The 13,915-nt window shown below is 39.7% G+C and overlaps 1 protein-coding gene across 15 annotated transcripts in view; it reads right to left on the minus strand.

Moving 5' to 3' along the window:
* The window catches only part of LOC132008247 (PHD finger protein 21A), a 192,697-nt gene that overhangs the window by 113,922 nt on the left and 64,860 nt on the right, over positions 1-13,915 (minus strand). The gene's annotated exons all lie outside the window — the stretch shown is intronic.

Genomic DNA, 13,915 nt, shown 5'->3' on the forward strand with positions numbered 1-13,915 from the left:
GTGTACATCCCAGCTCAGAGCTGAAAGGATCCCGCTGTCATACCCCAACATGGAAATGAATGCTCACTTATGACTCCAGAAGGGCAGTTTTCTAATCATTTTACTGCCTTTCAGACTTCAAGTTCCAGATTTGGATGTGAGGGAAGAAAACAGTAAAAGATGGATCACAGCAACTCCTTTAAATTATACAGTTAATGATTTATATCAGGCATAATATAATTTAATTTGTAGTAAATCAAGCAAACTGATGAAAGGTTAGGTTTGTGGTTATAACAGCTGTAAATTTGTTTTTACCTTCATGATATAGTAACAATGCATTAGAGGAGTACTCCATTTGAGAAGATGGTAAACCCATCATAATAAAATTGACTAAAATCAAGTTTCAACCTAAGCACTACTGTTTAAATGAGATAAATAATAGCAACTATCAATACAACACAAGATACAGGAAAACGAACTGGAAAATAAATCAACCTGCTATTCAAAAGCCTACCTCCATTACAGCAATAGGGTTTCTTTGGCTTTACTGAGAATACATTATTAAATGAAATGTACCTTAAATAAGTGGAAAAATCACCATCAGAAACTTCATATTAAGGTAAAAGATATAATTGGAAATTTTAGGGTCATGTGTTCCTACTCGAATCTAAAATTAAAATTTACACAGAAACTCCCAGCCTTTACACTGCCGAGCCTCCTGGACTACTACCCCCCCCACCCTCACCACCCCCACTTGGATCTCATATTTATCTTTCAAACAAACAGTTTTTCTAAGTAACAGCCTATGCCACTTATCATAAGCAAATGTAGGATTTCTCTTATTCCTTCAGGCAACCCCAGATCAGGAAGCAATGTTATAAATCAATTTTGCTTCTGCAACAGCTATCCAAACTCTTTTTAAACATTAAACCTGTCCTTTCACTCACAAATATTTTCATTTGTAAACAACAACAGGCCAAGATTTCACAACTAGGAACAAAATTCCTTTTAAGGAAGAAAACCCTGCTCTCTTAACTATAGACATTACTTCTTTCTACAAGATAGAGAATTGATTTCGTTCCCTGACTATGTTGTTTTAGCAACACAAGCAAGCAAAAAAAGCAAACAGGCCAACGAAACCTTATTTCCTCCAAATACAAACTCATTCCAGCCCTGAAATGCTCAAGTATTTGTATGCGCTAATCAAAGCTCACAAGGCAGGTACTGATCAAAGCTTTCTAAGCAAGTCTCCATGCAGGCAGGGGACAGTGTAGTCAATTAAAGCCTTCTAGTACCAGGACCTTTCATAACATTCAGTCTCAACTTGGTTTGTTTATTTCCCACAACTTACGAAAAATTTTTAGGATGCAGCAAAGGTATTATGTTTCCTCTTACATACCATGTTCATTGCTCTATCTTTGCCTCAGTTCACAGGATTCCCCTGACTTAGAATGCCTCCATTCTCTCTGCCTTTCTGGATTCAAGTCCCACCTGGGTTCCCAAGCCTTCCCTGCCCTCTCTCCTCTCATTATCTATACCACATACTGACTTTTTTTATGCAGTGTCCTGTTCTGCCATGTGTATTTATTCCTTTCTTCCTACTAAGGATCACTTAGTAGATATTAACACAAAGGAAGGGCTGAATAAATATTTCCTAGTTGATGGATTTTTATATAAATATACACAGTTAAAATTCGCAGTGGGGAGTCAGGATGGGTGGAGAAAAAAACAGAGAGAGTGCCTGATATGTTTTTAAGACTCCACTATTACCCCGGCTTGATTACTTGCTATATTTTACCCAAGTTCAGCAAGCTAGGAATTAGAAAAAATTTATTCAGAGCTTCTTAAATAAGCATTTTAGGTCTTAGTAAACAGAATCACACGAAAGAGCCAAAGCACTACAAAGTATTTCAAAAAAGAATAGTTAGAAATCAAGATTCTCTCTCTGCACATTCAGTTAATGAAAAAGGCAGGGCCCCAACTTCAAACCACTCTCCTCTTGCGTGACTTGCCTGATCCTTTTATGCTGCAGAGAATGTGGCAGCCACACGTCTTGGGAAGAAGACTCTGGTCAAGGTTTACCTTCTTGGAATGTGGTCACCACAGAAATGAAGACAAATTCCTCTGCAGGCTGGACTCAGTGGTCCATGAGTACACCACTGACTCTGTTTTCTTGCTCCAAGAGATAAAGTACCATATTAAAACTCAATATATTTGGGGAAGAAAAGATAAAAACACAAAAAGGTCCTGTCTTATCTTCAGAAATGCAATTCTAAGCTTTGTGAGCTCTGGCATTCAGCTTAGCTAGATTACCAAGCTTATTTAAAACCTAAGGCTTTACCCCAACTTCATCTTTTGCTATTTTCAGGGTTTGTTTCCACGAATGCGCCTGAGCTTGTGTACATGTGCTTCTCACACATCAGTGAACAGGGGCAGCAGAAACCCAGGTCCACAGCAGGAGGTTTAATTAACTGTACACAGGACAGTGCCAACAGTACTGGGGCCAACTCCCCTGGGGTAGCACACCAACAAGGCTAATATACAAGGGAAATCCACTTCTGGGCTGAGGGGGAAGTATATTCCCATCAAGTAGGCGATTGGTACAACAAAAAACAAATAACCGAAAACCAACCAACCAAACAAACACACCCAAACCCAAAAACCTTGCCAGGACAGTCTCGGCAAGAAACCAGAGCTTCTCTGAACACAAGGAAAGAGTTTAGTGTTTTCTAGCGGATGGCTCAGGTTTACTCTGCTTTCTAGCAGGTTATTAGAAGCCATTCCAAGGCAGTCTCATACATGCCATTCTAATCATCCTACCCATTCCCCTCATATATATTCTGTCAGAAGGGCTGGTAATGGAATTAAGCCATAAGACCAAAACCAATATTAGACGACGATGGCAGTGGTGAAGATCTAGGTTGTAATCCAGATGGTAAATAAGCTTTCTACATGTAAACACACTGTAAAACTCAACGACTTGGAAGGAAGTCTGCCTTCACTCTGTGAAGTGTGTGGACAAATGAGGGTAGTTTTCAAAGACTCATCAAGGATTTCTCCTGTCTACACAGCAGGACACACAGTTGGCTCTGCTCCCCATAGTGAATGCTGAAGTCAAAAGTGTATATTCAGGACTTCTGAACTGTTTTCTAGTCTAGATCAAGGATGACACAGATCAAAATAAACAGCTTTATCCTCAATAAAGTTTAAGCTGATCTACAGTGATTCAGGAGGGCTATCCAAGCATTTTTTTCAGATTTAACAAGTGACAAACTCATAGAGAATAAATGTAATTGACCAAATAAAAATCACTAGGGGCAAATAAATGAGCTATCGGTATAGTACCAACCCAGCCTGAGATAAAGGCTTCAGGCAAGTTACTTCACCTCTCTGTGTTCTCGCTCCTCTCGCACCAGTTCCCCATGTAACTCACAGAGATGTCGGAAGGATTAATTTGATAATGTCCGTAAAGTGCTTTGAGCTCCTTAGAGAAAAGTGATACAAGCGGTTATTATTACATCCCACTGAGGTTGTGAGGTTGTACAACATTAAAAAAAGATAAAAACAACTCTTTGATAGTTTATTATGGAGAATTTTTATAGCCTGACAAGATAGTTTATAATCATTTTTTATTAGTCTTTATTATATGCCTGGGAGACAGGAAACATTCCTAGCTCCCTCTTCTACATAAAGAAATCAAGACAGTGACTTTTGAGATGGGAGGCATTCTTATCTCCATTTTCCAGATATGGAAAGCAAGACAGGAAGGTGAGTGGCTTTTTCAGTCACGTTCAAGAGGTGAGAGGGTTAAGCATAATTAAGAATCTTGAAAACATCAAGGGTCACCACTGCATTCTTTGAAACTCTGACATTGCTCAGACAAGAGTGCACTAACTAGGACTTTGAAAGCCCAAGATTAAATACTTGCTCTACCGTTTACTAGTTGTATAATCTTGAAAGAAGTGAGTTTTTCTTTACGTGTGTCACGTTCCTCTGCACAGTGGGGTTCAGTGAGGGTCAAATCACATAAAGTATGGGAACTATGGGCAAGCAGTGACACGTGGTACAAATAAGTTATTACCTTTATTACATCTCAATATTCTTGAGAATATGGGTTCTCCTAACCTCTGCGACTTTAGGATAATTCCATGCCCTCAGACTAAATGAAATATGTGGCAATAATTTTTAAAAGAGCTTTACTGAGATATAATTCACACACCATACAATTCACCCATTTAAAGTACACAGTTCAATGGCTTTTAGCATATTCACAGACTTGCGCAACCATCACCACAATTTTAGAACATTTCAGCACCCCAAAAAGAAACTCCAAACACATTAGCAGCCACTCCTCATTCCCACCACCCTCTTTCACTCACACTCTCTCTCTTCTCTCTCTCTCTCTCACACACACACACACTCTTCTCTCCACCCTAAGAGCCATTAATCTACTTTCTATCTCTATAGATTTGTATATTCTAGACATTTAATCTAAGTGGAATCATAAAATATGTGGCCTTCTGTGACTGACTTCTTTCACTTAGCACAATGCTTTCTGGATTCACCCATGCGGTAGCATGTATCGGCACTTCATTCCTTTTACTGCCTACCAATAGTCCATCATATGGGTATACCATATGTTATTTAACCATCTATCAGTCAATGGTTGTTTCCACTTTGGGGCTATCATGAATAATGTCGCTATGAAGATTTGTGTAGAAGTTTGGTTTGGATGTATGTTTTTGCTTCTCTTGAATATATACCTAGGCTTAAAATTGCTGAGTCATGTGGTAACACTATGGTCTAAGGTTCTGAGGAACCGCCAGGCTGTTTTCTGAAGTGGTGGCACCATTATAACATCCCCACCAGCAGGGCCCAAGGAGTAGGGAAGTGAAGGGGGACCACAGCAGGGAGACCGTGAACTGGTTGGTGCCTGCTCAGGGAGCAGCTAAACCAGCTCTGCACAGTGACAATTTGTGTTACTGACAACAGAGATGAAAATGCTTCACACCAAGTTTTATAAGGAAGAAAACTGGCTGCTGGGGCATTTTCCTCCTTTTCTCCCTCCTTGCCTAGGCCCAGGCAAAGGCCAAGAGGACATAAGCAGCTTTTACACACAGACTAGTGCTGCTCCCATCTCTAATAGGAAGTCATATAGAACGTGCAGAACCAGGTTTTAAGAAGCTCAGATCCAGGTGGTAAGATAATGTTGCCCTTTTGAGTCTCCTGAATTGGTACCCAAAATTTATGAAATTCGGTATGCCAGGCCCTCACCATTCCCTTCAGTGCACCAGGCTGAGCCCAGCCCAAATACATACGTTCAACATAGGTCAAGCACATGCTAGCTCCAACCAGTGTATTCCTGTACAGTGGCATCTGCAAGCCAAACAGAACTGGTAGAGGGAAACAGATGGCTTCTAAAAGGGGAAGAGAAGAAAAACAGAAGGTCAGGTAGAAAAGGGTGGGGGAAAGAAGGAACTGGAAAGAGGATAAGAGAAAGGAGAAGCATATTTTCTGGTTTTGCTCTTCCCACCTGTCACAGCACTCTCCTTGCTGGTTGCCAGCATGCTCCCTTGCAAACACAGCTGCAAGTGACAAAGAGCAGCCACTGTCCTACTCAGGGGGTCCCTTCCATGTTCCATACTGTAAACTGTACTGAAATGCCAACTGCTTATAAGAAAGGGAATTACACACCCATTAAAGCTTCGAGTAGCAAACTGCTGCCTATAGCCAAAAAATTAGCATCAAGACCCACAGGTTCCCTGCAAAATAACATAAGACTACCCCAAAAAAACATTAAAAAGCAACAGAATCAAAAGATTAAGTGCTTTAAAATGTGGCTTATTTTAATTTTGTAGTTTTGTCAGACCTATGATTAACTCAACGTAAGATCCTATTCTGTCATGTATTTCACATTGTCACCACATGTTCTGTATGCTGTGGGGCTCTGCACTTTTACAATTAAAAGAAAATTAGCAAGTCAGCTCCCAGCAGAGTTAGGGACTGCCACTAGAGATTGCCAATGAAGGGAAATGCTTAACACCAAATTTTAGAGAGATACTGGCTGTTGGGAGCATTTTTCTCTCTTTCTCCCCAACTTTCTGAGGCCTAAACCAAAGCCAAGGCAAAGGGACTATAAGCAGCTTTTTACACACAGACTAATGTTGCCAGCAGAGTTCCAGTGGCCTTGCTCACGGCAGGAGAAGGCGTAGTGACTAATACCGCTGGGTCTTGTTGAAGAAAAGTGGCTGGTTTCCTTTGATCAACTGAGTGGTGTGCTGATCAGTGTGATTTCCCTGTTCTGCTGACTGTGAGCACGTTGGGGAGAGCAGGCGAGCTGGCTTCTGAGAGGCCCATGCAGGGAAGCAAATTCCACTGCTGCCGAATCACAGAGAGCAACAAGAAATAAAAGAGGGCTGAACTGGAAGTAGACACCTTAATTCTGCCAGCATGTTACTTACTGATACAGGATCTCTGGGAGGGCAATGAAGTAGGTGCTTCTAAAACTCTAATTCATCAACTGCAGCACTAGACATAACTGTTCAACACAATGTTCAAGACCAGAGTCCAAGCTCCTGAAACCATCATTTCAAAAAGTTTTCATCACTTCATCTTGATGGGGGAGAGAAAAAAAATGGGATTAGGGAACAGGACCTCATCAGCATGGGCAGCTCTTGGCACTCAAGACAAAGGAAGGGTGTCTAGCCCCTGAGTGTGTGTGTCTAAGACCAGAGCAGCAGCCCCCTCTCTTCTACCTGCCAGAGAAGAGTTGTTGGATTAACACAAATTAATCTGCTTGAATGCTATTCAGATTTTTTCCTTAGCAAACTGCAAAACTGACTTAAAGTTAAATATAGCAGTCTCCTAGTTCTCTGCTCCATTCAGTCATTCAGTTCTTACTGAGAAACACTTCTGTTATCTCAAGTTTCATCAGCAGATTGTACTTCTTCCTAGGGAACAACAGCAAAAAGTAGTTTTCTAAAAGCATAGTTAGTCTCTGAGGTAAAATACACCATCTATTTAAATGACTTCTTCCCAAAAAAGGATAACTTTCCATCTCTAAAGTTTTAATTCTTGATAAATTGAGTCTGTGACTTCTTACCCTAGATTCTAGTCATTGCTGCCTTAGAGTAAATAGTCAATTGCAAATTGAGCAAATTGCTTTGGCTATCCTAGTACCAGAAATGAAATGGATTAGGTCAGCAGGTGGCATGTCATTTCAGTGCTGCCTGGGGGCCCAAAATACAGTTAGGTCATTTTTATTCTGGTGACAGCAGGAATGAAAACCAGAGCATTTAACATTAACTCCCGCCTCTATTCTCATAGCCATCTTGGGCACAGAAGGGTTTACAGAAGCCCATAAGCCTACATCTCCAGCATCTAGGCTGCGTCTAGAGCCTCCAGAGACAGCCAAGTTGAAGCTGCCCAAGGATATCTGGGACTGGATACTCTGACTTAGGTCCTCAGAGACACAAAGTTTCCTGTCCACACAAGCAAAGTGAGTTCTCTTTAACCACTTTAAACATGCTGGTGTGCAATTCCATTCCTTAGTACTTTTCCCTGAAGGAAGAGAATAGCCATTATACCTCTACTCAACCTTCCAGTCCTTGCTCTGCAGGCAAGGAGAACTGGAGAAAGGTGTGGACACAAGCCAAGAAACAGAAACAAAAAAAGAATGATGGGAGAGGAGACAGGCAGGAGAAGACAGGCTGAACTCGGAGAAAAATCCTTCTGTCCAGAAATCGAGGCCTCCTGCACTGCTAGAACACTCAATCCAATAACAGCTCTTCTGTCAAGTCTCCGTTCCCCCTATATATTTCAGGTTAGTAGCAGAATTAAAAAACTAAGGTAATCTTCAGAAGTTTCTTCCTATGAAAGAGTCAGAATGAGATCAGATTATTTAACAGTACCTGGATTCTTAAGATGCTGTGAGGTGATAATACTCAACTTGCCAGAAGGAAGGAAAATGGATTTTGATATTAAACAATTTACAAATCTCAAAATTATATGCCCCATCTTTAGACAATTACATATTTTTAAAAGATTTTATTTATTCATGAGAGACAGAGAGAGAGAGGCAGAGGGAGAAGCAGACTCCCCAAGGAGCAGGGAGCCTGATGCGGGACTCGATCCCAGGACCCTGACACCATGACCTGAACCGAAGGCAGATGCTTAACCATCTGAGCCACCCAGGCACCCCAAGACAACTATACTTTTGTGATTGTATTTTTCTTACCATTTTTAATAGTAATAAAATAGAAAATAACATCAGCTCAAGAATCAGAAATCTAGGCTCAGTAACTTACCAGTTATTTTTTGTCTCCCTCATACCTTTTTAGAGATCTTCTCTCTCCCTGCTCTCAGTAGATGAAGTTCATCCAGACATGACCTCAATCCTGCTTCAGGGGTGGCATGTGACCCAGGTTTGGTCAATGAGACAATTCTAGACCCCTGGTCAAACTGAAGGATGACTGGTACAGGGACTGAAAATCATGTCCACGTCTGTGCTGGTAGTTCCAGAGAAAAAGAAAGCTTTCTCTCTTCGTTGGGGTTGACAAAATGGTAGGCTGTGACCCAGGGATGCCAGAGGAAACCACTGCTGCTACAAGACAGCCTAGATGCAAGTGCAGCTGAAAGGAGGAGAACTGTTCCAAACAGAGTGGAAGCCCCAAATCCAGCCATGTCTGAAACCAGCTACATCCCTAAACTTACTAGCTACGTAAGCCAATAGATTCTCTTTTTTAAACAACAACAAAGAGTTGAATTTCTATCATTTGAAACCAAGAGTTCTCACATTACTAAACCAGCCAAATAACCTTGGACAAATCATTCAATCTCATTGTATACCAGTTTTCTCAACTCTAAAGGGGGAGGCACACAAAACGAAACAAAAACCATGTTTACCTTGCAGAATTGAAAACTGCTAAGTACTACACAGGAGGCACTGATGTTTTAACTAAAACAGAAGGTAGAGATAGACGGAATAAGATATTCAAGGGGCTAAATTGCTCTGAGCTGCGAGTGCTGATAAGATAACATTCCACTTCTATTAGTTTTCTCATCATTTGCCCTGGCGGGGCCTGCAGGATCTTTATCAAACCTGTTAATCACCTAGTAAATCTTTAAGTATTTTCCCTTTGACTTTCAGTGAACAAGACTTTCCCACCTTCCTGGACATTTATGACCAAACTACCTAAGCAGCTTACCATGATGGATAAGCAAAGGGATCACAGAAAAGGAAAATAAACAGTACCATCTTCAAGGGTGTGTGTGTGTGTGTGTGTGTGTGTGTGTGTGTGTGTGTGATCCATGCTGGGAGAGGAGGTAAAGGAATAATCCTCACATGAAGGCAAATCAGGGATGAAAAGGAGCTGCCCCTACACAAGATGCAAATCTAAGTCCCTCAACGAATGTGCCAAACCACCCCCATCCCCAAAGCCCTGGTATTCTAAGAGCAGAACTGAACTCTTTAAGATGAGTATTTTATTAGTTTTTATTAGAAAATTAGAATTTTCAAGTCAGAATTCATAATTAAATGTAAGTGTGTTTTGGAATTTGTTAGAGTGTTCTGATAAATGCTTGTTTGCACAGAACACTAGGTCACCTCCCTCATGAATAACGGAATTAAAAACTTCTGTAAAAATGTACATGGTCTATAACACGTCAATAGGAAAGAAGGATTATTAGTAAAACAAATATCCAAAAGTAAAAGTACTAATGTCTAGTCCTCTTTTGAGTGATGTAAGTGGGAAGATAAACCAACAACAATAACAAATAGCACAACTACATTTTGTAACTGTACTTGCAAGAGCAAGGAAGAAAAGTAATGAATGTACTACACCTCCAACTTCCAAAGCTTCTGGGCCTAAAGATTAAGCATGAATGAAATCATTCTTAAGAGGAGGTTTTATTTCAAGGTATTTTCAGTACCTTTGACATCAATTAGCTTTTTCATTATACATAAAATTATAACTACATGCCAACACCTGGTAAAAAGAACCCCATGGCTCAGCATTTCCTAACCTTAATCAGTGTTTCATGTGAGCTGAACACTTAATATTTTAAAGCAAATAAGAGATATGACGCTTTTCTTCAGGTTTCTAACTCACCAAAATGCTTCTGAAAGCCAAAATACATTGGTAAACGTTGTACACTTCCAACTACAGAGAAGAGTCAAAAGACAATTTCCATCAACTCATCTTTCTTAAAAATTTTTCTCCAAAAGGAAAAACTGATAGCCAGAGTATTAATATAATCGTTATTCTGACAAACAACATTATGTAAAGTTTCTTCTTCAGCAAGATTCAAACAACAAACCAACACCATATAGATTAGTTCCCAGATGACTTAGGAATAAAAGTGCTGTGTCAAATTGGCTTGGGGTTATCAGATTTAGTTGGGACAGTATCAAACAACTTTCACTAAATTCCACTTGCTTTTTACTAAATTCAACTTGATGTATGTCTTTGTATGTATGGGCTCCACTTCCAGAGAATCTAACTTACCTGGTCTAATATGGGGTCTGGATGCAGCATTTGTCAAATGTTCTTCAGGTTATTCTAGGGTACAAGCCAGCCCTGAGAACCACTAGTCAACAGACAGATGTGGGTCTGGCCTTCAATACATAGACTAGGTTTTCTTTTGATAACTATTCTATAATTGCTGAGAAAATCATTACTATTTAAATCACTATACTTTCACGAACATGCCTGTAGAAGATAAGATCCTTAAAAAGAGAAATCCCTACCAGCCTTGTTCAGCACTGAAGCCAAGTGGAATGCCTGGCACATAAATAGTTGCTCCATAAATATCTGTGAATGAATGAATTAAAAACTAAAAAGTACACTTCAGCTTTAGTAGCTTGAAGCAATACACCACAGACTGTCTTAAATCAATAATGACCAGGTTAGGATCAGTTAAAAAAAAGGTGGGGGCGGGTCACCAAAATCTGTAAACCATATAAATTTGTATGTGTACTGAACATCCATTTGCTAATGTTCTAAGACAGGACCAGGCCTTTTGTTTGTGTGGATCTACACCTTAAAGAATGTAAAAATGTCTCTCAAAAGTTACAACCATAATGCATCCTCTACCATTTCCACTTGTGACTTTTTTTCTTTGGAGATTCAAGTTTTTATTTAAATTCCAGTTAGTGGAATACACAGTATAATAATTAGTTTCAGGAGTAGAATTTAGTGATTCATCATTTACATACAACACCCAGTGCTTGTCACAAGTGCCCTCCTTAGTGCCCATCACCTCTTCCACCCATCCCTCCACCCACCACCCTTCTGGTAATCATCAGTTTATTCTTTCTAGTTAAGAGTCCATTTTATGGTTTGCCTTTCTCTCTACCCTCCATGTTCATTTGTTTCTTAAATTCCACATATGAGTGAAACCATATGGTATTTGTCTTTCTCTGGCTGACTTATTTCACATAGCATGATACTCTCTAGTTCCATCCGCATCAATGCAAATGCAAAGATTTCATTCTTTTTGATGACTGAGTAATATTCCATTGAATGTAAGTACCAGGACTTCTTCATTCATTCATCAACCGATGGACATTTGGGGCTCTCTACACAATTTGGCTATTGTTGATGGTGCTGCTAGAAACACTGGGGTGCATGTACCCCTTCAAATCAGTATTTTTTTATCCTTTAGGTAAATACCTAGTAATACAATTGCTGGATCACGGGTAGTTCTATTTTTAACGTTTTGAGGAACCTCCAAACTGTTCTCTAGAGTGGCTGCATCAGTTTGCATTCCCACCAAGGCCACCTGTGACTTTTATGGTGAGAATTTAAGACACTTTGAAGCAATTTGAATGTAGGATCCTTCTGGAATTAAAAATTTATCCCATTCTTTTACAGTTGTCTTATCTGAAGGTAATTGGGCAGCCATTTTGTACTAACTCACCTTTATCAGCTCTTCCTAAAGATTTAACTTGGTTTTCATGGGAACAACTTGTTTTTTCATAAGTCACTGGTTTATGTAACAGTTCAATTACATAATTACAACAACAAGAACAAGTGGCATGAACGGGCTTGGGAACAAACACAACTCGCTCTTGATAAGCATTCTACAGCTGATGGGAGATGTATGTGAGCACCTCAGACAGCAACCTACTGGCCACAGGCATTCAGAGGGACTGACAAGTGACAGTTAAGCCAATAGTCAGTTAAGACTTTTCTCTGCACAGAGCTTTTACTGTTATATAAACGCTAGCCACAGGTTTCTTCCCACTGATCTCCCCAAATCCCTAGAGCAATCAGTTCATCCCTTCACTAGCAGAGATGCACTGAAAAGTAGCACCTGGTCTGCATACTGCACCATCAAAGAGTCATCCGGTATAGAGGCAGCAGGAGTCATGGAATCTCTTAATACAAACACCTTCATGACATCCAGACTCTCGAACTCAGATGGAAGGCATATATGAGTTAACAACTAGGGGATCCATCTAAAATATAAGAGGAGGGGCGCCTGGGTGGCTCAGTGGGTTAAAGCCTCTGCCTTCAGCTCAAGTCATGATCCCAGGGTCCTGGGATCGAGCCCCGCATCGGGCTCTCTGCTCAGTGGAGAGCCTGCTTCTGCCTCTCTCTCTCTCTCTACCTGCCTCTCAGCCTACTTGTGATCTCTGTCAAACAAATAAATAAAATCTTTTTAAAAAAATAAATAAAAATAAAATAGAAGAGGAAATGAGCCTAAAATCAGAATGTTTAAAATGCTCAACATATTATTTCACTGAGAGTGTTTGTAATAAAAGCCTCAAAAGGATATAGACAAGAAGAATAGGTCTGTTTAGCTCATTCAGAATCAGCTCCCATTCGGCAGGTGTCTCAAATGAGGACATTCTGGCAACAAAGAACTGCTGCCACCAGGAGGCTCTACAATGTACCTTTTATTGAAAGCCTTAAAATTTAAAATATTCTTGCTTCTCTACAGCTAATGTGATACCTTTTCAAATACACAAGTTTTCCACAGAAAGTTGTTTTTAGTAGAGTTATAGCATTTCTACTCCCTACTTCCAGGTAATAAAGTCTCAGATTTTGAATTTTATCTTAGAAGAAGAAAACAGAACTATTAAAATGTTTTTAGAGTAGGCAGCAGTTTTGTTTTTATTTCAGCCTTTCCCAACAAAGCTGATAACTCCAACCTTATTCCATGGGACATCTGGTGGAAGACTCCAAAAGCAAAATAGACTTTGCATTTTCATTGGCTTGGACTGTGTGGGCCAGCATCCATAACAAATTAATTCAAATTATTTCTAGGTTAAATATGGAAGTGGTGACAATGGCAAAAGGAGGACTTTTACTTTAAGGATCTGTAAACCTTGACGGTTTTCAAATTAGTCTCAGCTAGTATCATACTCAAGATTTCAAAACAAGGAACTAGATTTTTGAAAAAAGGTCCTTGCTAACATATTTTTTAAAAAGATGGTGAATAAATTTGTCAACAATGTTCTATTTCTAGGAATCTAAATTTGTTCAAGATGGACATGTCATTTCTACTGTCTATGAAACATTTTTTAGCCTATGTGTTTGTTTCACCACAAGAGCTCTCCCAATCAATGAATCAGGAATTGGCTGTAAACATGTAATGTAGATTTCATAGATGCTCCTGTTTAAAAGACCTTTAGATGGGGAGACTTAGATTAGCTACAGAATCTCTGTACTTCATGCTAGTAAACAAACCATGTGCAATCCCTACCCCTCAGGGCTCAGTTCCATAAAAGTTACATTACTTACAAGCACAAATAGTTTAGTCTTTTTGCTGAGCTGATGGGCTTTTTACTTATCTATTTTTAAAAAGCTAATCAAGTACCACATCTTATAAAGATAACTGATTTTCTTTGCTTTAAACAAAGTAAAAAAAAAAAAATCAAGATGGATAAAGTGTTGGAAAAAACCTCCGAATGTTAGGACCAAAATGAAGT

This window comes from Mustela nigripes, unplaced genomic scaffold (genome assembly GCF_022355385.1).
Source record: "Mustela nigripes isolate SB6536 unplaced genomic scaffold, MUSNIG.SB6536 HiC_scaffold_76, whole genome shotgun sequence".
NCBI classification, from domain to species: Eukaryota; Metazoa; Chordata; class Mammalia; order Carnivora; family Mustelidae; genus Mustela; species Mustela nigripes.